Consider the following 23,213-nt stretch of genomic DNA (forward strand, 5'->3'; position numbering starts at 1 on the left):
CTAACACAAGGAAATTAAAGAACATGTAATTGGTCCCATAGGCATGTTACTGGGAAACAGCATTGTGAATATACAAAAAATAGCAAAATGAGTTATATATAGCTGCTATTTCTTATACTTTTTACTTTTCTACATAAAGAGAATTATCTGATCTTGAAATCATGAAGATATAATCCTGTCAAAAATGAAACTAAATTTAAAACTCTATTACAATTCCTAGACTATATAATTTAATTAGCTGAATTATAATTAATGCAATTCAGAAGACTCACAACTAAATGAGATAACCCAAAGAGCACATCATTTCTTGAACACATATTACATATTATCTTGATGATAACGAGATTATAGCAATGATGATGAACCGGAAGGTATCATTTCCTTTTGGTTGGATAGAGTTCCACACTTTTACATCAGTCTCTGTTTCCTTCCTGTCTTGCATAGCTAGATATTGCCTTGCATAAAAGTTAAAGTTTGGGAGGATGATGATAGAGAAATCGGTCGCAATATCCCTCACACTTCTTTGGCACCTACTCAAATAGACCTTGAAGTTGGCACAAAGCAACGTAACACATTTTCTTCCTGCTACTGTTTACTGACAATGCTAAATTAGTCACTGACATTAGTAAAACCTTAGCCCAAGTTCATGTGTATGAAGCCACTGGTGATATGTCATGGGTGTGAGGCCACTGGTGATATTGTCATGTGTGTGAGACCACTGGTGATATGTCACGTGTATGAGGTCACTGGTGATATGTCATGGGTGTGAGGTCACTGGTGATAGGTCATGGGTGTGAGGTCACTGGTGATATGTCATGCAGACTCATGCTGTTTCATCTGCTTGAATCCAGCATGACCGGTTGCATAGCAGATTGAGAGTAGCCACACATCAACCACACACTCACCCGTGACCTCACTAACGCATTCACTCATGCAGCATTTAAATTATACTATATACCATGAACGCACACAAAGGAGCAGGATTTTAAAAGATCTTGCAGAGCAAGTGCCTGGCTTTTTATTTTATTTTATTAACATGACAACTGATAAAGGTGTCATTCAGACTTTAATCTTCCTCTTAATAAAAAGATGTAGGGTAGAAGAAAGGGCGTGGGCACGGGGGTGAATTCCTTTGACTGTGTGTTAAGTTACATAGTAGCTGAATTACAGAGGCCACATGCCACTTAGTCCTGTGCTACCATGAGGCTGCTTCCTAGAAGGCTTGCCATAAATTTACTGTGCGTAAATTGTTCTTATTTGTGCAATTCACAGACCTTTTCCCACAAATGCAGAAATCCCAGATACCTGCCAATGCATATTTCTCTCTCCAAGAAAAGGTACCCAAAAAGCTTTATAAAATAGCTGCACAATCCCAACAATCTCAAGAGAGAAACGGTGTTTCATTTTTACTACTTTAAAGTAATACCACCTTAAAGCCTTGACCTGAGGCCCAGCCCTTGACACCTGCAGGAGCCCCTCACCCAAGAAGGGCACTATGAAAGGGTATGGGGAGAGAGCCTCTGAGGAAACTTTCCTATACTGTAGAGGTGCATGTGGCTGGTACTATTATTATTATTATTATTATTATTTTCAATATAAACTCTAACTTCTTAAAAAAAAGAACAAAATCCAAAACTAAGCCCCCCAAAGACTGATTTTTTTGACAAAAAAAAAAAAAATACCTGCAAGGGATTTCTCAGTTTCCAGGCAATATCACACAGCTTTTCTTCTTATAAAAGAAGCAAACAGCAATAGGAGGTACTTTGAATGTAATGAGCACCTGAAGCATTGAAATCAAAATTTCATTTGCCAAAAGGAATACACTATTGATTGGGGCAGCACAGTGGTCGGAATAGCACTGACGCCTTCGGCTCATATGTTTGAATGTTTGCTGTCTAGTTCATAGAACTGTTTAGAAAGGATTAGAGTGTTTGGCCTTGGAGGAGGAGGTGTATCATTGGGGGCAAGCTTTGAGGCCTCTAAAGCCTATGACAGCCCCACCCCACCATGCTTCCTGCTGTAGATCAGATGTGAGCTCTCAGGCCACCTGCCTACTGCCATGTTTCTGGCCACGGTGATGATAGGCTCCCCCTCTGAACTGTGAGCAAGCCCCGATAAAATGTTTTCTTATAAACTGCCTTGATATCTCTTCACAGCGATAGAAAAAAATCATTAAAACACCAGGGACACACTGAGTTTCTTCCCCTCAGTGATAGCATACTACCAGTACATTTGAGAAATATTCAAATTTAGGGGAAAATAAAAAGAGTAAAGCTGTACTTTCTGAATCACAACAGCAATTACAACAGGATTTTTTATTCTTTTTTTTTTTTCTTTCCCTACATCTAGGATTCAGCCTAGTGTCTAAGGGAAGTTAGTCATGCACTCTGCAACTAAAAGTAGCCTGAGTTCTGTTTTAACTTTTTATTTTCAGGCATGGTGTCATTAAGGTATCCAGCCTGGCTTTGAACCCGAGACTCTTCCTGCTTCAGAAGCTTAGATTACAATGCGAAAATCATTAGTTTCAGGAGAAAACTTTTAAGATAACTATCTCACAAAAATGAAGTAAAAGATGTCATTAACAATTTATATAACCCTGCTATGATTCAGTCAAGTAGAAAGCATTATTTTTTTAAAAAAATGTAAAATTACCAAATAGCAATTGAGTCAACATTATGTGGAAAGATGGAGGAAACAATAGAAGTGGACCCCAAATCTAAGTCACCTAGTAATGCCCAGTATAGACAGCTGTAAAGTACAGTGGAGAGAATGACAGAGGAAGACTAATTGCCTAGACCTGGTAATGGAGGCAGGACTCTGGCGAAGGGACCTGCACAAGATTTTAGAAATATTCATCTATTTGAAAATATCCGTCGGCTCCTAATAGGTATCACTCCATGTAAGACATGCAGTTTAAAACACAGCGGACACCGTCTCTGTTCTCAAAGAACTTACACTCTAGTGGGGAGGAGCAGCATACAGAGGAAGGGTAAAACAATGGACGCAGAGGGCGCCTGCAAAGAACCAGAAAAGCATAGTAAGATGAGAGCATGCAGTGGATACTGAGGTTCAGTAGTCAGGGAGGGTTCTGAAGAAAGGAAGTTCTAAAGTATCAATTATGCAAACGTCAAAATACTAAAGAATAGTCCCCAAGTTAGAGACAAGAAAGTTTTCCACGTTGTATCTTTTGCTGAGAAATGTTTTCAGTTGCGTGACTCTGGGGCATGAGTCAGAAGAGGAGGAGGAACAGAGTAGAGTCTGTTTTCGTGGATCAGTCAATAGGCTTAGGGTGAGTTTGATGTGTGGGAGGATGAATCTCGGGGAGTGTGTGGGTGTCTGAGGGGATAAAAGGCTGTCAAATCCATGTTTGCTATCTCACAATGGCTGAAGTAGCGTTCTTCCCGCATCAGCCCCAAGTTTCTCAGTGCACACGTTTATAACCAAGATATTCTTGTGCTTTCTTATAGTCTGTACATAAAACTGATGAATTCATTAATAAACAAATCCATCACGTTTTTGCAGAAATAAAAGCCTCTCAAAGAATATGAGTTGTAACTATGGCTTTGGTAAGTGTGTACTCCAGAAAACAGAATGACACACATAAGCGCACATTTACACACAACGAATTCCCCATCAGTGCTGTACAAGGAAGTGAACATTTGCTCCGACGCTGACCCACTGGCCAAGAACCACATCCCTAGGGCTTGATTCTCTCTACAAGTCCTCACTGTCTGGAAGAGCCTGCACCACAGACTGGGCAGGCCTGTCCGAATCCTGCAGAACTTGATAGGATTCCCACCAAAACCTGGAGTTTGCTGGTTTTCCAGATCTTTGGAATTGTAAGTTATATAGCATTATGGTGATCAATATAATATCAGAACTGACTCGGCTTTGCATGATCCACAGCCAGCATGAAGGGCTGGGCTGGCGAATCCAGATACTGGGATGAAGCAGCAATATTTTAAAAATCAACAGATAAAACTAAAGTCATGGAAGCTGCATCAAATCTCCAAAAGAAACTGTTTCCCAAGTTAAAATAGAAATATGTTGAGTTGTTGATGAGAGATACCAACAGTTTCAGTCTCCTAGAACTATTCAATAGAGGGCAGAAGCCACACCCGTCAATCATCTATAGTAATAAGAAGTATCACATTATCATTATATCTAAGAATGTAGGACAAAGAACAATTATTCTTCCAATGAAAAAAAGTCCTGTTAGGCCATTAAACGATTTTCTTTCTGCCACAATTTGACTCTACTCATGAGGACTAAGTCCAGACGACTATGCTAAAGAATACAGCCCCAGAATATCTTCTCCCATGTGTCAAGGTGTATCGTAGATCCTGTCACCTAGCAGATCTGGGAGGCATTAGAAAATCAAGGACAAACCTAACACAACCCTTAAAACTGTAAGTCATATAAATTCTCCAGATCATTTTGCCTTTATGAGCCAACATTTCTCCTTCAGAGTAAAACAATATTTCCCCAATACTTCTATTGAAACTAAATTAAACAGTAAATTTGCAGGCACATTCTAAAGTATAAGGCATAATCTAAGTATACAGCATCATCAGCCATTTTAGCGCTCTGCTAAATAGAGGCCCAGTTCCAAAGCATCGTCACCCAGATCTTTTCCTAACCAGGCAGCTCTAAGACAATGAACTTCTTCCCTCTAACTGGTATCCCTGAAGATCTTACAGCACGAGTCTATTTGTAAAGAAGTTTTAAAATGTTTAAATTTTCCGGATGGTGATGGTACACACCTTTAATCCCACCTCTCAGGAGGCAGAAGCAGGGGGATTTCTGTGCGCTCAAGGCCAGCCTGGTCTACAGAGTGAGTTCCAGGACAGCCAGGGCTAAGGAAAAAAATGATAAAAAGAAGTTCAACACTGTTTTGTCCAAATTACATGAATAAAATAAAAGCAAAATCACTTCATGATTGTCAATACAAGTTTAGAAAATGTCTTTTTTACTGATACCTTGAATTCATGCATGCCTCACAGGTAACCTTTTCAATTATTTAAGTGCTGGTTAACATTACTGCTGTCAGCATGGCCAGTAATCACTGTCTTAATAATCACAGGGATCTGACTCCAGCTGCTCCCACCTTTGATATAACCGTGAGCAACAGCCTGGAGGAAAGGAGCTACAGAGATGGAATACAGCTGGGGGTCAAGTTCATGCTGGCCATGTGCAACCTTGCAGTGAGCTGCTGTAGTCAGAGACACGTCCCAGAAAATCAGACCCCAGGCTGAGAAAGAATCAGAGTCCTCAGAGTTTGGTACACAATAAAGTACTCCCTGAGCATAAGAATGGCTTTTGAGTCTAGATTGGAAGAAGCGGGTTAAAGAAATCCTCTCTCAATAACATTCTCTGATGTTAATTGTAAAAAGCCACCAGCATTCATATTCCTACTGATATGACATTTACCTTGCCTAGATTGCTGGATATGGCCAAAGAAAAAGAGAGGGAGCACAAAGTACCTAACTGTCAAGAGAAAGAATGCGGACTTATGAAACATGTTTGCGTGAAGTACAGTCGTGGCCATAAAGCCAAAGAGTAAGCAAAGAGAAGCGATGCCTCAGGAGATCTGTGTTCTTGGTCCCAGCGCTACAACTCACTTCCTGGAGGAGCCAGTTTGTGGCTTGGGTTTCTGTGACTCCTGAGGAAAGAGAAAAGATGTAACTCCATCCATCTGTGGTGGGCCTCCTGATGTTTATAGATCAAGTAAAATTATACTAGAAGCCAACAAGCACAGCCCCTGTGTGCTCAAGAGAATTTCTTGGCAGAATAGCAAAAGCTTCTCATCTGAAGCAAAAAAAAAAAAAATTAATATTACCTATGTAAATGACACGAAAAGACTCAACCTTTTAAGAGTCAATTCTAGAATACAGACAATGCATTTACCAGAAGCCAAGTCCATTCTAAGTAAATAACACAATGGCCTAAATACACAATCATCTACTCCAAAATAAGCAATGAGTAGATAGATGTGTGTGGGGGTGGAGGGGTATGTAAGCACATGTCTATGTGCGGGTATATAAATATGTATCGTTATGTGTATGTGCGTATATATGTACGGATGTGTGCACATTCACACACAGAGAAAACATGGATTGCTGGTCCGTTTGTGCTCTCATTTCTTTGTCTTCCATTTTTGCCTAAAATCCCTCCTCTAAACCTCTAGTGCTGACAGCCAAGCACCAGGCCGAGCTCCCAGAATCCAGGCAAAGAGAGAGGGAGGAGGGTTTCTATGAGCTTTACTTACAAATGCTCATTGTGTGGTGTGCTGTTGGTCAGGGTCAAGGCCTCTGGCTTTGGTGCACCATCAGTACTGGACCCTCACTGACACTCCTCTCTGATATCCTGCTGCTGTTGCCCTGAGTCACGGAGAGCCTGTGGCTGTGGTCTGACTGACCAGTCCCTTCACACACCCCAGCAGATCATAGTGTAGATGTTGGGGAGGCTTCCTCCAAATTCTGAATGTGTGCCTGGATGGCACTGACTTGGTCAGTCCAGGCCACTTGGACCACTCCTCTCGGGTGATGGGCAGAGCCAGATCTTCCAGGTCTATGATGAGGGGTTGGGCAAGTTTTCCCTAATGTTGGGGGCTAGCTCTCCTATTAGATGGTAAGGCCAGCTTTCCAGGACCCATTACCCCAGGACCTAAGAGGTTCAGGGCCAGTTCTCCTGTTGGAGGGGAAAGGGAGGTCATGCTTGGTCGGTGAGGGGTGGGGCCAACTTAGAAGGTCCCTGCACTTTAACAAATGGATCAACACATGCCTTGTGAGGTCCCCTGTGGTAACAGACACTCACACTGGCCCCAGCTGCTTCAGGCCCATGGGCCCAGATGTGCTCATTGGCAGCAGGTTGGGACCCATTGTCACCACAGCCCTGGGAAGCAATACAGACTTCTCAGATCTGGATGGGCCTAGCAGCAGACTGGTCTAAGGATGACACCATCCACAATGGACTGGGCCCTCTCCCGTGAACGGATAACTAAGAAAACACCTTACAGCCCCGCCCACAGCCTCATCTTACAGGCATTTTCTCAATTGATGTTCCCTCCTCTCTGATGACTCCACCTTGTGTCAGGTTGACATAAAACCAGCCAGCGCAAGGTCTTCTCACTGCGGGGGTGGGGGCAGGTCAGCAGATTAGAGAAAAGCAGCACCTATGTGACACCAGTTGAGGTGAGCTATGTCATCAGGGAACTGAGCAACTGTCCCCAAAGGGAAGGCTCTGCTCTAAAGAGGAGTTTCCATAGATTATAAAAATGTGGCTACCATATTCCAGCTTTTCCTGAATTGTCTTAAGACAGTCACCTTATATCAAACCTTTTGTGCTTAATACAATCAATCTCTCTCATTTGGCTAAAATGTATCTACATCACTTGGGACACTTGAGACAGAATCAGATGCAGCATGGCTAATGCTTTTTTTTAATAAACTCAATTTTCTTTATTGATTCTTTGGGAATTTCACATCATACACCCCAATCCTGCTTACCTCCCAGGCCCCCTTATCTGGCCCTGCACCCACACAGCATGCCCTCCCAAATTTAATTAAAACCAAAATAAAAAAAAAACTTTGCTCCTGCACCTTCCCAACACCTTTTCATTCATCCTCGTGACATCAGGAGCTGAGGTGTGTCACGCAGTATACCCTTTTCCCCAATCAGCCCCACCCACAAAATGGTCATTACAATAGTCTCTGCTCTGGCTCAAGGCTTCTGACACACCACTATCAATGAACCCTCACCAAAACTCCTCCCAGATATCCTGATGTTGCCCCGAGTCATGGGGATCCTGCAATGATCGTTCCACAGGACCAGTCCCTTCACATACTCCAGCAGGTCATATGGGGAAGATGTTAGGGTGGGCAAACCCAAGGCCCAGGATGTGGGTCTGGGTGGTAACTGAGCTGGTCAGTCTGAGACACTGGGATTGCCTCTCAGGCAAGGGGCAGAGCCAGCTCTACTAGGTCCATGCCATCAGGGCCAACACTCCCACGGCTGTGGTGAGGGTTAGGCCCATCTCTCCTGCTGCAGTGTCCAGCAAGAGACAGGGCCAGCTATCCCAAGGCAAGTCAGGGGCAGGGCAGGGCAGCTCATCCGGGCCCTTGGATTTCAACACACATGGTTCTTATTACCCTCTGTGGTATCACGGTGTGTGGACATCATCACAAACCCCAACTGCAGCAGGAACACAGACCCAGACATGTTCTTGGCAGCAGCTCAGACACAGATGTCACCATGGTCCAGGTGGCACTCAGCTCAGTACGGCCCACATGGCAGCAAGACCCTCAGACAGCAATTTGGTCTCAAGTGGCTGTCCAGACTCTGGGCATCTGCTGTAAGAAGGTTGCTAGTTTATTTGCAATACTGTTTGGCCAATAGCTTAAGCGTATTTCTGGCTAACTCATATCATAAACTAACCCATCTCTATTAATTTGTGTATTGCCACGTGGCTGGGGCTTACCAGGTAAAAAGTTCTGGCATCTGTGTACAGTGGGGCTACATGGCTTCTCTCTGACTCTGCCTTCTTTCTCCCAGGATTGAGTTTAGTTTTTCCTGCCTACCTAAGTTCTGCCCTATCAACAGGCCAAGGCAGTTTCTATATTCACCAATGGTGTTCACAGCATACAGAGAGTAATCCCACATCAGGCATCGGTTTAGGCCCTGGTAGCAACAGGAGCCATGGACATAATGATCCAGACCCAGGCTGCTCCTGGTCCATGGTCCCAGACATGACCACTGAAGTAGCTCTGGCCTGGACAATACCGTGGCCCTGGGTGTCAGTGCAGGCCACCCAGATCAGCAAGACCCCAGTGGCAGCATGGCCCTCAGACACCAACATGGCAAGAGGTTGTAGCCCAGACCCAGCGCATCCATGTGGCCTTGGACACAAAGGGCCACAGACACCAACACAGAACTCAGCTATAGTTGGACAATAACAGAAGCATGGCTAATTCTTAATGATGATACCAACAGACTTGAAGAAGAATTATACTTTTTGTAACCCAGGTTAGCCACAAATATAATAAATACCCAAGGCTACCTTTGAATTCTTGATCTCCTGCCCCTACCTCCTGAGTTATGGGATTGCAGGCATTAATATTAAGTCTGGCTAGGAATCTTAATATTTCTTAAATGAAATATTAAAATCCATGTTTCACCCCTTCCGAAATATAAGACTTACTAGTTGGTATTTCTTAAAGTTAATATTTACTATCAGCGTTAGCTAAAATTGAAAACAAAAGGAAGCATATCTTTGTCATCGTCTCTCTTTTCCCCTCAAAGCAGGTCTGTGTTGTCTTGATCTTACACTTTAATTTGTTATTGGAACACATGAACCACAGAAGCTGTAGCACTAAAGGCATTTCCAGAGATATTGTTTGAAATATCTTATCGGGCAGTGGCAGGACACTCAGGAGGCAGAGGCAGGCGGATCTCTGTGAGTTCGAGGCCAGCCTGGTCTATTTAGTGAGTTCCAGGACAGGTTCCAAAGCTACAGAGAAATCCTGTCTCAAAAAAAAAAAAAAAAAAAAAAAGAAGGAAGGGAGGGAGGGAGGGAGGGAGGGAGGGAGGAAGGAAGGAAGGAAGGAAGAATATACCTTGAAAGGAAAGCCCTGAAAAAGCCTTGACATTTTCTCACTAATGAACAAAGGAAGGAACGACATGGGGGAAGGACTAACGCTCAGTCAGTGGCTCTCCAAGGTAGATCCTAAGGTGTTGACTACCTCAGGCCTCCAGGCAGCTTCTTGCCCTGAAGTACTATCCATTTTGATTGTACCTTTCTAGTTTTCGGTTGCGCATTTCACACCTATAAAGCTCTCCCTTCTTTGCGCTTCAACAATCTGCCCGTGCTGTGACGATGCTTACGCTGCACTAGATGACGGCTGCAGACATTCTCCTGTGATAGATAGACTCATCTCTGCTGTTCTGAGTCTACCCCAGACGAGAAGCACCTCTTACCTGACTTCATGAGGCACATCCTTAAAGTCGCGAGAGCAAGTGAGCGAGAGGAGGCTATTCACAGACCATGTCTCGCTGCAAAGCCCAACAGGCAAGAGACAGCTCATCTCCCTGTTTCCTGCAATTCAGCTCAATTTCAGCTCCACTAGCCAGGAAGTCTGCCTTCTGAAGATTGCTGAAGCAGGGTAACTGCAGGCTTCTGGGACTTAGGTGGTGTTACAGGAAGGGGAGCTGAGCCTCAGGTTGCCTCTGACCTACTCACCCATGCACACCTTGTGGTGCCTGACATTGAACACAAGCCTCCTCCAGCCTCCAGCTGATGAAGGCCTGGTGGCATCCTATGGCACTATCCACTGTCCTCGACATGATTTAATGCCTGGGCTCAGCATCCAAGCCTCTTTGTTTTTCGTCTCCTTCTCTGCTCTGGGTATTTATTTGCTCGGATTTTTTTGTTCATTTGTCTCTACTTAAGTCTTTGCAGCTCTCTGAGATTCAATTTCACTGCACCTTTTGTCCCTAGGCAATTCCAATCCCAATCAAAAACTCTCTCACAGGCTCACAGTCTATGCGCTATAAGCACACACACTCTCTTGTTTGACAGGTAGCTCAAATTTAGTAGTGCTTCAAACACACAGTTGTGGGCTTCGGTACTCTCCTATCCAAATACACCGCCACCCACACAGGCATACAGGGCGGCTTGTTTGCTAGCGATGGAGCGCCGTCAGATTTCCCTTCTTTCTCCTCACTGTTCAACTGATCACCAAACCTCTTAAACAATCCTTAAACAATCAGTTCCTCTCTTGTATCCCCACCTCTCTAGCCTAAGCAACTAGCCATCTCTATGATCTGACCCTGAGCTGTAGACCCCGGTGTTTTCCTATAGGACTCCGTGTTGTCCTGGAGACAGAAGCCACCACTGCTCTGGTGACCCTTCTGCCGTGACTTTATGCTGCAGTTCGGAAATGAGATCTTCAGTGGCCGCCCTCTCCCTTTCTCCTCCTGAACTTCTCACATCGTTCAGACCCGGGCTCCACTCCGCAAGAACAGGCCACCCCCGCAACCCACTCTACACCTGTCATAGTACCGCCAGCCTCTCCTCAGCACTCGGTGTCATTGTCATTTTACCCTCATGTGTGAGCTAATCTGATGAGTGACCTTCTCTTTCATCGCACATCAGCCGTGCAACGACAAGGACCTGTTTTCCTCACCAATGAATAGCCAGCACCTGGCACGGGGCCTGACACCGAGAACAGCCAACCAGCAACCGTGCACCAAATGAGCATTCTTGAAAGACCGTGCCTAATGGGAAAGGCGGCAGTCTAGAAATACCGAAAGTGGCATATTTGAGAAGCAGCAGCAGCAGCAGCAGCCAGAAATACTTTTCTAGTGTTTGTCCTGGCATGAGAACAGGGTCCCGGGGCCAAGAAACCAGGTTTGATGGCTTAGCTCACAGAAGTCACAGTGTTACTTCCTGAGTATGGGAAGTTGTAGAGGGAGGTCGGAAAAGCTTGCCTCTGTTCTCATCCCAGCCAGCCTCTGAGCGTTATGAACCGCTTCCCAGCCATCCCAATAAGGCACCCTGCTAGAAAGGGTGAAAGCCACACATAGCTAAAGCCGACTGGCTCTATAAGAAGCTGTGGATTCCAAACTGGATCCTGGTAACAGCTGTACAACTTGACATATTTGCTGAGAATTGTTGAACGGAGCTACGTGCAGATGGGGGTGCTTGAACACATAAAATCGTAAGGATGCTTTTTAAAAGTGATAAAAGCTGTGAGGAACAGTAAACAGGGCATGATGAAGGACAGTAAAAGGATGGAGAGATGGGGAGGCTGCAATTTTAAACAGAATGTAACATTGGAGCAAAGACCTGAAGGTGAGGCATCAAGTCCAGGGGTGGACAGGTGAGGAGCTGGTCCTGAAGCGGAGGGAACTTTGCTCTATGATGCACAGGTTCTAAAAAAGATGATGGGGACAGCAGGTAAACAAGGGACAGACAAATGATGTAGGTGGTACTAGTTCTTGAGATCGAGTCTGTTAGAGTTTCTACCAGAGATCTCGTGGCTGCCTTTGAAAAGAGCTGATGGGAGGCAAAGGGGACTTCCCAACTCAGCAAGTGATGATGCTTACGAGGCAAGAGATGGTCATGGAAAGCCATGATCAGTGGTCAGGTTCTGTGTACATGCCAAGGTCAGTGCCAAGAGAATTGCTCAAATAGTAGGATGTAAGATGTAAATCATAGAGAAAAAAATATCCAAAAAATATTCTAGGTGTGGGGCATAGCCCCCTAAAAATGGGGAAGAGCTAGATGAAGTAAGTAGATTTGGAATAAAAGGAAATCTAAAGCAAGTACAAGGAACTTTGCCGTTAAGTTATAGATCAGTTAATTTGGTTGCCTTTCTTTTAAATTCCATCTTCATGAGCCGAGCACGGAGGCATGTGCCTTTAACTCTAGGATTCAGGAAGCAGAGACAGGCAGATCTCTGTGTGTTCCAGGACAGCATGATCTACATAGTGAGTTCCAGGCCATCTAGAGCTACATGGTAAGATCCTGTCTCAAAAACAAATATGAAAAAAATAAGACCACTTCTCCTATAGAGAAAGTTTCCTTCTGACATATTCATTAGGGACATCCTTGATTCCTAGCCTTATTGTTTCTTCACGGGACTACTAAGTCTCTTCCTTTCTTGCAACTCCTTATATTTATAATGACATTAGACTTAATATGCCTGGAAAGGTCTCACTGCTGGTTCAAAAGACAATTAGATGTGACAGTGACATCAAATGGCAGCTTCTCAACCTTCAGCAATTTTCTTAAAGAGAGTGGCAAAGCAGGGAACGGATTCTCTGAATGGGGGAACGATATGAGCGAGAGCCATAGAGGAACACTGTGAGCAGCGAGAGGAAACGTACCAGGTTCAAGGTTAATCTGTTTTGTGATCTGCTTCTCAGGAGAAAGACACTCTGAAGACAGGCAGGCTAAAGTGGTCTTCTTTCTGCTAGTTTTAATCACCGCTACTGTCCTTTCAGGATGCAAATCGAATCCTTCCTCGCACTTCTAAGTGTGTGCACATGCTCCATTCTCTCTCATTTATCCAGCGCATATGTGGCCACTGGGCGCTGTGTGGTCGTTCTTATTAATGCGCAAGTTAGAAGCACACATTAGACTCGGCAGCTGTGCCCGTGGACATTTACTTCCTATAATGTGGTCCAGATGGCCAAAAGGATGATTTGAGCAGAATAATGGCTGCTGATCCCCTAATGAGAAGGCAGTTTTGAAAGCACTGATGAAAACAGTGATGTCTCACAGTAACTCCCTGGTGTCTCTTGTGCTCGCTCACCGTCTCTTCATTTCTCCTCTGTCGTTCTTACCACAAACGGAAGAGCACAGCCTAAGCACCCTACGTGTCATTTCACCTGACACCTTAGAAGGGAAACGTTACTTAAGTTAAAAACAATTCCAGGTCTAAAATGGTGAACCCCCTGCCAAAATATTTCTCTTTCAATTAAAACAAACAAACAAAAATAGCAAGCATTAAAACTTCCCTGTGAAACTAGTTAAATTGGTTTATTTTTCACTCAAAATGATGTAAATCCCCACAATAGTTGCAATAGCGATTCAGTTCCCATGGACAAACACACACATGACATTCATTTCATACTCCCCTCACATAACCACACTCAACCATGACCTCTGGAAAGGTCCAGGAGTAAGATCTCATCAAGAACACACTTGATAATTTCTGTGGACATCTCAAATTCATTTCTTTTCATGGGTAGTCTAATGGCAGAGATTCTTTTTTTCTTAACTGCATATCGGTGCTTAACAAATTCTGTATCTCCTCAAATTGTGGTTATTCAAAACGTAAATTCCAATCGGAAACCTGGTAGCCCTGCTCCCCAGATGCTGTTGTCTCTATACTATCCCACAACGCTTCACGGCCTACCTGTTAATCAGTGACTCAGAACATTTCATCCGCTGTAGAGATAACATTCTCCAGCTGGCTTATATAATGCTATATAATCATCATCCATGCAATAAAACCAAAATAGAAACAGAGTAAAAGCCATTTGATTTTTATCTCACCCAGAAATGTACATCTTAAAAACCAATCTAATCACCATCCAGATAGCATAATGATATTTACACGAACGCTCGCTGCAGCAATCTATCTGTCAAGTTGTTCAGAAATTTGAGTGGGGAAGTATAACCTGCTTCACAGTGAGGATGTTAACGACACATCGTGACTACAGAGCTCATGGGCACCTGGTTAGTACCGGTGGCCTGAGTATCCAGAGAGCTCTTTTTGTTGTCATTAAGTCTGAATGACCAGAAAACAGAGGGCCAGATCTGGGTAGCAGGGATGATCCTGGTGAGGTCGGAGTAAGACACAAGAGTGTACATGAGCCATGCTCCTGTTCCAGCCATCCAAAATCAGGTCATCAGGATTGATGACTAAGGTCATCATGAAGCCCCACCCCTTTCTAAGGCACTATTGGTAATTGATAGCTACTGGGGGAGGGAAGTCAGATTACTTGGGGGGGTGCAAGCCCTCAGAAGCCACCTATACTGCAGTAGATGGTCCTGTACCCAAGCACATACAAATTAGACTGGGTGGTTTTAAAAAAATAAAATAAAATAAACCAAAGCATATAAAGTTGGGAAGGAAAAGTGGTCACGGGATGGGGGCATTAGGGAAAGAGAAATGAAGGGTCCATTTCCTCAAACACGTCATAAGCATGTATAAAATTCTCAAACAAACAAACAAACAACAACAACAACAAAACAGAAGCTGAGTGTGTACAAGTTGTGCCCAGCAGTGGCACCCAAGTTAGGTCTCCTGGTAGAACCACTTGAAGCGTTTTCAATACACAAAGGATTCTATACCAATACAGATTCTAGCAGAGTGGATATAGGCGTCCAGGGACCTTGCTTTAATATAGCCTTGGGTCGTTATGAAGGTTAGCCTGGTCCCAAATGTCACACTGGACTTCTCTGTAGAATAGTGGCAAATGCAAAATCCTCTAAAGCAATGACCTGGCAGAAGCAATAACAGCACTTTTAACATAAAAAAGTCTATATATGTTTATTCCTGTTAGCAATACTGGGAAAACAGCATGACTTTTCATTATTCCAATAAAGAGGACACAGTGATGCTTGCAGATATACAGAGATACAGTTTACTTTGCTCTGTAAAATAACACAACTGTGCCCACCCCACCCTCCCTCTGCTCCCCAAAACACAACCATCAGAGGGCTATGGTCTCTGTCCAGGCACCCAACCAACCACAGATGAGGAAGCCTTGTTAACTGTGACCGTGCACTCTGGAAACCTTGACAACCCAGCAACAAACGGAGCACACACTGAATGACCAGCACCGACAGGGTAACATGAAGCAGAACAAGAAACCGACAGCCCCGAGAAGGACGACGAGGTCAGACGAAGGAAACACATCCCATATAGTAGTGTCGTGATACCAAGAGTCACCAATTAGAATTTCAGGAGGAAGCCAACTTACATGCTAGGTAGCAAAGCTCAGACCATGTTCTGTGTTTCTCAGATGGCGTATCATCGATGAAGAAACCCCATCTGTAGCTGACAGTAAATACCCTCAAGAAATGAGAAACCACTGTGACTTCAAGCCAAAACCAATATGCCGTGCCCAAATAAAACCAGATTGTAGGTAATTAATGTTCTCATAGATGAGAAACCCAAAATTGCTGAGGCTTTGAAATCTAAAACGAATGCAATCAGGCACGTCAGCTCAAGGCTTTGCACTAGGAGAGAGTAAAGAGTGTCCTAGGCTAAAGGGTGATTTGATTACGTTGATATCACTGCCTGTGCTGAGAACAGCATTTTCAAATCCCCTTTCCTGGAATCAAACCAGATCTATACCTCAATTTTAAGCCTAAATTCCCAAAGCAATAATCACAGCTCTCTCCTAGAGAGGAGCTAGAAACAAACCCACTATCTTTACGTTTACAGTAGTTTTTTTTTTCCTTTCTAATATTATTTTATAATTTTGGGAGTTTGTGTATCTGACACAGAAGACACGCACTCCTGTCTTCTTGACTCCTACATCCTTTTTTCAATTCGTTTTTTTAAAATGATCTTTTCTCATTTTATACACCTATCTCTGTTCCCACTCCCTCCCCTCCTTCTGTTCCCCCCACCATCCCACCCCCATCCACTCCTCAGAGAGGATAAGGCTTCTCATGGGGTGTCAACAAAGTCTGAACTTATCATTATGAGGCCAGACCAAGGCCCTCCCCCCTATATTTAGGTTGAGTAAGCTATCCCTCCAAAAAGAATGGGCTCCAAAAAGCCCTAAGGATAAATCCTGGTCTCACTGCCTGTGGCCCACAGACTGCCCAAGCCACACAACTGTCGCCCACATTCACAATCTGAGAAGGGCCCTGTGAAGTGCTTATAGGGGTGTCCCGTAGAATTCAGTTGTTGGGAATTTAGTCCGTCATGCACCTTGAGGCGGCAGCTTTGTGAGATAATTAGGACCAAATGAGGTTATGAGATGAGGAGCCTAATTATTGCATTCGCGTTCACACACACACACACACACACACACACACACACACACAACACCAGAAGAGTCCTTGCTCTGCCACACCACGTGATGACCTCCCTCTGCCACGACAAAATTTCTCAGAAAGGACCTCACTGGATTTTGGATTAGGTTGGACTTCTTAATCTCTAGAACCATTAGTCCAAGAAAGCGTGATTCCCTGTACATTACCTACACTGCTATATTCCATTATAGCAAAAAAAAAAAAAAAACAGATTAGGGTAACTTATAACATAGGTGACAGAAATCCCATTATACATGCGAAAATGAGGCCCAGAAGGGATGGCGCTTGATTGTGAATCTCGGAGCCAAAAAGCATCAGAGCACTCAGGTCCAGGCTTCAAGACTGGGTTCTGGCTGTGTCGTTCTACCTCTCACGTTCAACAGTAAGGCTAAATAAATAATACAGCTGCCAAGTAAGGATTTTAAATGAGGTATCAGAATTTGTCATAAAAAATTGCAGAATGCCTCCCCCACTGCTCTTATTGTCTGTGCCATTAGCATCAAATGTGTTCCCACTGCAGCAATCAGTTAGGATGGGACTACTTATTCCATCACTATCCTGCATGCCAAATTGGTCGTTCTGTCAGGGCGGGGATGAGGGGGAGTGGTCCTGCTTCTAAGTGACTGGGACTGGCTCATCTGAGACGGAAAACGGAATATATTATACCTCAAATAAATATGTAGGGGAACATTGAGAATCCATAAAAAACTGCCAAAGATTGGCTTTCTTCATTTAAAAACAGTCTTATCAGGCTGGGGATTATAACCATACGAAGGAGAAAGCTATTTTAGACAGATGTACATCCCCGGATGCTTCTTCCATATGTGGACCTAGCGCGCTTCCAAGTCAGGTTTGTAAAACTGTTACTTTATTATACAGTCTTTTAAAGACTTCACCAAAATTTATGGTGCCATATGTCTCAATCAAGACAAATCAAATGCATGGGTGCACTGCAATGTGCCTATGAAGCTGGGCAGGAACAACAATAATAATAATAACCAGAAGAAAGATCAGCACGTCCTCCCGCTTGGCCAATCTTAGGTAACGACTTTTGCAAGGCAGATCTAGGAATGAAGGACCCACTTAGAAATACGAAGACAGGAAAAAGATGAACGAAACTAATTCCATCTGTTAATTTGAACAGCAAGAGGAAGTAAGATGTTCTGGGGCAAATTCTGAAAATAAACTCTGCAAACATGAAGAAATGTTGAAATCAGAGCAGAGAGAGGGAGAGAGAGAGAAAGACAGCTCAATCTATCTCCACCGTCACCAAAAAGCTCAGTTTACTAAGAGGCTTCTTGTGATATTTGTTGGTAATATTTTCCTTTACTGGACACATGCATCTATGAAGGGAAAGTGATCCCAAGGGTTTAGCCTGTCCTTTATGGAAATTAAAGTCCCTCCAACTTAAATTGACTTTCTGTCCCTTGTGCAAGACTCTAGCTTCAAATGACCCTTTCTATTCGATCTCATCCTGTTGGGGTGTGCCTCCGTTCTGACAGGCAGCTCCCAGAGCCAGGCATCGAGGCGGCGCTTCAGTGCGAGCACAGCTTCCACAGACTGTCATTTGTCTTCCAGGTCTGCATTTGATGATCCAACCAGGATCAAAAGAGGTGCTTATCTGTCACAACAGATTTCCTTCTAGATTTGAGCATAACTTGTCAAATGGCTCTTCTGATCCTAGCGGAAACAGGAACAAAGAGGTGAAGCTGTAGCTCACGTTGCTCCTCACTTGGTCCACAGGAGACATGTGCCTTCATCCAAAATACACTGCACGATAAAATCTTTATCTGGAGCTGGGAAGAGGGCCAGTCAGTGCTTGCTTTCAACAAGCATAAGGACCTAAATCCAGATCCTGAACACTCATTAAAAAAAAAAAAAGTCACAGTAACACACTCATATAATCCCACTGGGAAGGTGGAGATAGGAGGATCTCTGGGGCTTGCCAGGAAGCTAGCCTTTCTGAACTGGGGAGCTACAAGTTCAGTGGCAAACACTGTCACAAAAAACATGGCAGGTGGGGAGTAATAGAGGTAGACCTCTGACCTAGCCATGTATACATCATACACTCTTGCACCCACACTTACACACACACACACACACACACCACCACCACCACCACCACACCCCCACTTTTACTTGCAAAAGTACCCCCAATCTGTGGCTCTCTTAGAAGAAACGTTAGACTTCATTATCTCATTTACTAGAATGTCTTATTCCATTTATGGAATAAAACAGCTTCCTTATTTGTCCACTTCTATTGAATTCACACAAAATATATCTGTATACCTTTTTCTCAAGTTTTACTTAGTCCATTGAGAATTCCATATCATGTGTTCATCAAATTCACCCTGCTTCGACCAACTCCTTCCAGACCCTCCCTTCCCTACTCACCCAACATTATATCCTTTTTTATTTTAATTTTAAAAAAAAAACCATCAAATACGGTTTGCGCCCTAATACGCACTTGGGCAGGAAAGCAATATGATGAAGAGAAACTAGGCTCCAGCCACTCAGTGTAAAATACAGACTGAACTTAAAAGTTGACAGGCACTAACTGTGCCAGATCTACAAACAGCGCAATGTGAATATGTGGCTCATCCCTCGCCTTCAGAGCTTTCACGGAAGTGGGTACCGCACACTCTGGATTGTCCTCCAATCCAAGGCTGCAATGCCTCTCCTGATCTCTTTCAGCAACTCATCTTCCATCCAGCTTCATCCTCTTGTTGTACTTGATCTCAGTCACATATTTCTCCATCTAGCTTTATCAACCATTCATCTACAATGAGCTCATCGCTATCCGCACTTCCTAGCAATGTCCTCTAGTCCATCTTCCCAACTTGACTATCTGGCGGAGCCTCTCACCTTTTAACAGGTTGAAGGTCTGCATTTATGCATCAAACCCAATCATCAACTCTAGAATTCATCTCTCTCCTATAAAAGGACTTAACCAAGCAGAATTTGTTGTTAAACAAAATGTTTCTCCATGTCTGGGCTTCATGGAATTCTGTGTGAGGGTGGGCTGATGCTGTGGATGAAGCCTAGGGATTTGAGCATGCTAGACCCTCTATTATTGAGAAAAAATCCCAGCCTGGAATAGTACAGCTCTGTTGTAAATTTAACACATTATCTGCCTCAACTTCATAACTATGCATCTTTCTATGGCCTCGACTCGGTCACTGGGAAGGCGAGGAGTGGGACGTGCAAAGACAACTTAATGGTTTAGATTTTCTTCATTGTTCTACTTTCCTATTCTTCGCCTATAAAACGGAAATAAGACACCGCCCCATCAAACCACTGTAAGTCCAGGAGAAGCCTGATGCAGAGTAGCCTGTGCACAGACAGGGTTCAAAGCTAGGCCTCTGGGAGGAATATACGTGCGTGTTTTCAGTTCTCAAGGAGAAGAGATGAAATCTCCAGAGGACTCGGGACTCTGTTAGAGCATCCTTTGGCATCTTGCAGTATTCTAGAGTGGGCTTTAACTAATTACCTAATGTCTTAATAGAAAGTACGTCTTGAAAACATCACAATGCTCTTTTTTCCTAAGGAAAGTTTCATTTTACCCCTTTCTGCAAGGAGAAGTACAGGGAATTGGTTTCCAGACCTCCACAAATTCAAAGCCTGTGGATGTTTGTCCCTTATGCCGTAGTATTTGCATACAGCCTATACACACACTTTGTATATTTTAAATACCTCTAGCTGTCCCTAGCCCCTACTTCGATGCCAGTGCCAGGCATACAATTTATATACTACATCGACTAGTGAATGCTGACAAGGAAAGAAGTCTCACGGGTTCGGAACACATATCATTTTTTTCTCACTCTGATCTGAAATTGTGAACCTGTGAATACAGATGGCCAATCACATTCAACTGATTTTGTCTTTAAATACCTCTTAGTCCTGTATCAAGAAAAGAATAGGCCAGGAAATTAAGACATTTCAAACTATAAATGCTTTTGTTCTACCATATTCAAAATTTTCACCATGAGAGCCCTGTATGCTCCTGGTCGACTCTGAGGCATTACAGGAGAGAGAGATGCAGGAAACCTCGGAAATAAATCTGGACCGGTTGATTTAAGAGTGGATGCAGAGAGCTAAGTGCGGAGACACACCTTTGAATTCAGCACTGAGGCCGGTATGTGAGTTCAAAGCCAGCCTGCTCTACATAATGAGTTCCAGGATGCCCAGGGCTATGTAGAGAAACCCTCTCTCAAACAAACGAACAAGAAAGAATGGATGCAGATCATTTACCAAAGATCGTGAAATGCCTGGTCACCTGGTCACTTTCATAACAAATGTACTAATTCACATCACAGAACTGGACAAGACCTCATTAGTCAAGGACTGTGAACCACCAGGACACGGATGGCCCAGATACATTTTTAATGTGGTCCTCGCAGATTTCTTTTTTAATTAAAGATACCTTCACTTAAAAAAAAAGTTCCAAAGACTTCTGCTTTCCTTGAAAATCTGGCACATTATTCCCACCTGGCCTTATCCTCCCCTTAATCATAACAGGCAGACTCCCCCCAAAAAATTAATGGAAAAAGTTTGGATCCAAATAAGGTCTTATCTACACGCTGGCTCTGAACTTCTATGAGGTTTGAATCCTGGGTTCCCCAGCAATACACTGAGAGCAATGGTCTGACTTTATAGTGGATGTGGGGATCCAGAAAGAAGTGGACGGAAAATGCCTTCTAGACTATGCCAAGTGTACACCATCGTTAATCTCCTGTGTTCGGTGACTCTCATAAACCCCTTTGCCAATTATCTGTCATTAGTTGGCTTCCTCTTCCTGGTGTTGCTATGTCACTTGACAGAGTTCATTATCTCAATTAAAAAATGTTGTATGTCTCCCTTATCTCATTTACATTCAATAGGTGGGAAAAATAGATATTAAAAGATCGCAAAATGAATTGTTGAATGCCACTGGAGCTTTACTAAGCCATTCTATTTGTAATGGAAAAATAGAATTGGTGCAAAGTATAATTACTGCCTTGCTGATATTCAAGTTCACCCATTAAACATCTGAGGCAGAAAAGGGAAAAAGAAAAAAAAATGAAGCCTATTCAGTCCAGGTGTTAGGGGCTCGGATGTGATCAGGTTTCTGGTGTCTTTCGTGTGCCTCATTTTTGCAAAGGGTTCTTCGGTACTTCAGAAGAAAACAATTTTTTTTTTACATGAACTCTGAGATCTGAGCTTCTGGGACAGTATGCCAGGGCAAAAAACAAACAAACAAACAAACAAATAAATTACATCTATCTCCATCAACATATAGAGTTCCAACTCCGAATGAATCAGTTAAGTTGGAGGATGGCTTTCCATCACCTCCCAAATGGGCAGAGGTGATGGAAAACTGCACTTAAATAACGCTGCAGAGGACACAGAGAGGTTAGAAACGCTGGACGTCGTGAATGCCTTCTATAGTGTTACCGTAAAAATTCGCAAGTGCTGTTCCTGTTCTGGCCAATTTACAACAGAAGAGCCACAATAAAATCATCTGCTCTTACTGTTAACTTAATACGACGGAGATGCAAAACAGAACTGGAAATGGAGGGAAACACGGGTTTTAAACTGGAGTCTGCTTTCTTTTAAGATCGCCAAAATGGGAGTGAATTAAAACGCAAGACACAATCCGTCGAAAAACTCATCTGATGGGTCCTTTTAAAACGCATATCTTGTAGTAGTACATTGTCACTTTTATTTTAAGTTGAATGAAATCATCGTCTGAATACAAATTAACGACTACCAAATGGCCCCAATATCCTCAATGTATATATTATCATTTTTTAAAACAAACAAAATAAATAGAATTTAAGAAACCATTTCTTCTAATACATGTCCCAAGGCTAATGTTTAAGCAAGTCTCCTTGGTAACCAGGAAGCATAGTGCATACTGGCTTGGGGGAGGGGTTCCAACTCTAGGTTGGTAGAATAAGTAACCTGAGTAGTAACTGCTCCCGCTAGACGACGCCAGCAGAGGCTACAGACATCCCCTGAAATCGCAACTCCAGGTCTCGCCGGGTCTGGCGCATCCGCAGCTTCCCACCCTCTCCCTTGGGTCTGCAGGCACTAATCCCGAACCCGTTACAAGGAGAGAGACTGGCTTACCCGATGAGGGGGAGCAGTCTGCTGGGCTTGATACCCAAGGGGGCCGGCTGACACCTGTCTCTCTCGGAGGCACAATGGTTCTGCTTTCCCCTCGACTCTGGGCTCAGGGAAACTGCAGCAGCTCGGTCTGCCCGGCCGGGCTGCAGCAGGGATGATCGCGCGCTCTGGCGTGTGTGGATGCCAGCCTGTGTGCGCGCCAGCCCGCGCGCTCCCGAACTCCCGCGGGGAAACTGTGTTCCCCCCGCAGAAAGAGGAAGCCAGCCAGCCCCGCAGGTGGCGCGTGCAGCCGGACCCGTACTACCCTCCCGGCCGCCGGCCGCCTGCCTCCCCACTCAGCCGCTCCGCCCTCCTGCCGCTGCGCGCTCCCGCCCCGCCGAGGCCGCCCGCGACACGCGCGCTCCCCGGAAGTCCCCCCTCTCCGCGCTCCCGCACCTGAGCCGCCTGCCACGGGTCACACGCACAGCCTGGAGCCCCAGCAGGCCTCTGCCGCTACAAGCCCGAGTGCTGAGCGTCGCTAGGTCCGGGTCCCAGCTCTCCCGGG

At 44.2% G+C, this 23,213-nt stretch overlaps 1 protein-coding gene across 2 annotated transcripts in view; it reads right to left on the reverse strand.

Annotated features, from left to right (window-relative positions):
- Klhl32 (kelch like family member 32) overlaps positions 1 to 22,955 on the reverse strand; it is a 200,090-nt gene extending 177,135 nt beyond the window's left edge. For both annotated transcript variants that reach the window (XM_050144952.1, XM_050144954.1), the window contains exon 1: positions 22,673 to 22,955. The gene's annotated coding sequence lies outside the window, so the exon portion shown is untranslated. The remainder of the gene's footprint in view (positions 1 to 22,672) is intronic.
- Positions 22,956 to 23,213: the final 258 nt, after the last annotated feature.

Source organism: Alexandromys fortis, unplaced genomic scaffold (genome assembly GCF_014885135.2).
Source record: "Alexandromys fortis isolate MF-2015 unplaced genomic scaffold, M_Fortis_MF-2015_v1.1 scaffold_2_1_26212458, whole genome shotgun sequence".
In the NCBI taxonomy this organism is placed as follows: Eukaryota; Metazoa; Chordata; class Mammalia; order Rodentia; family Cricetidae; genus Alexandromys; species Alexandromys fortis.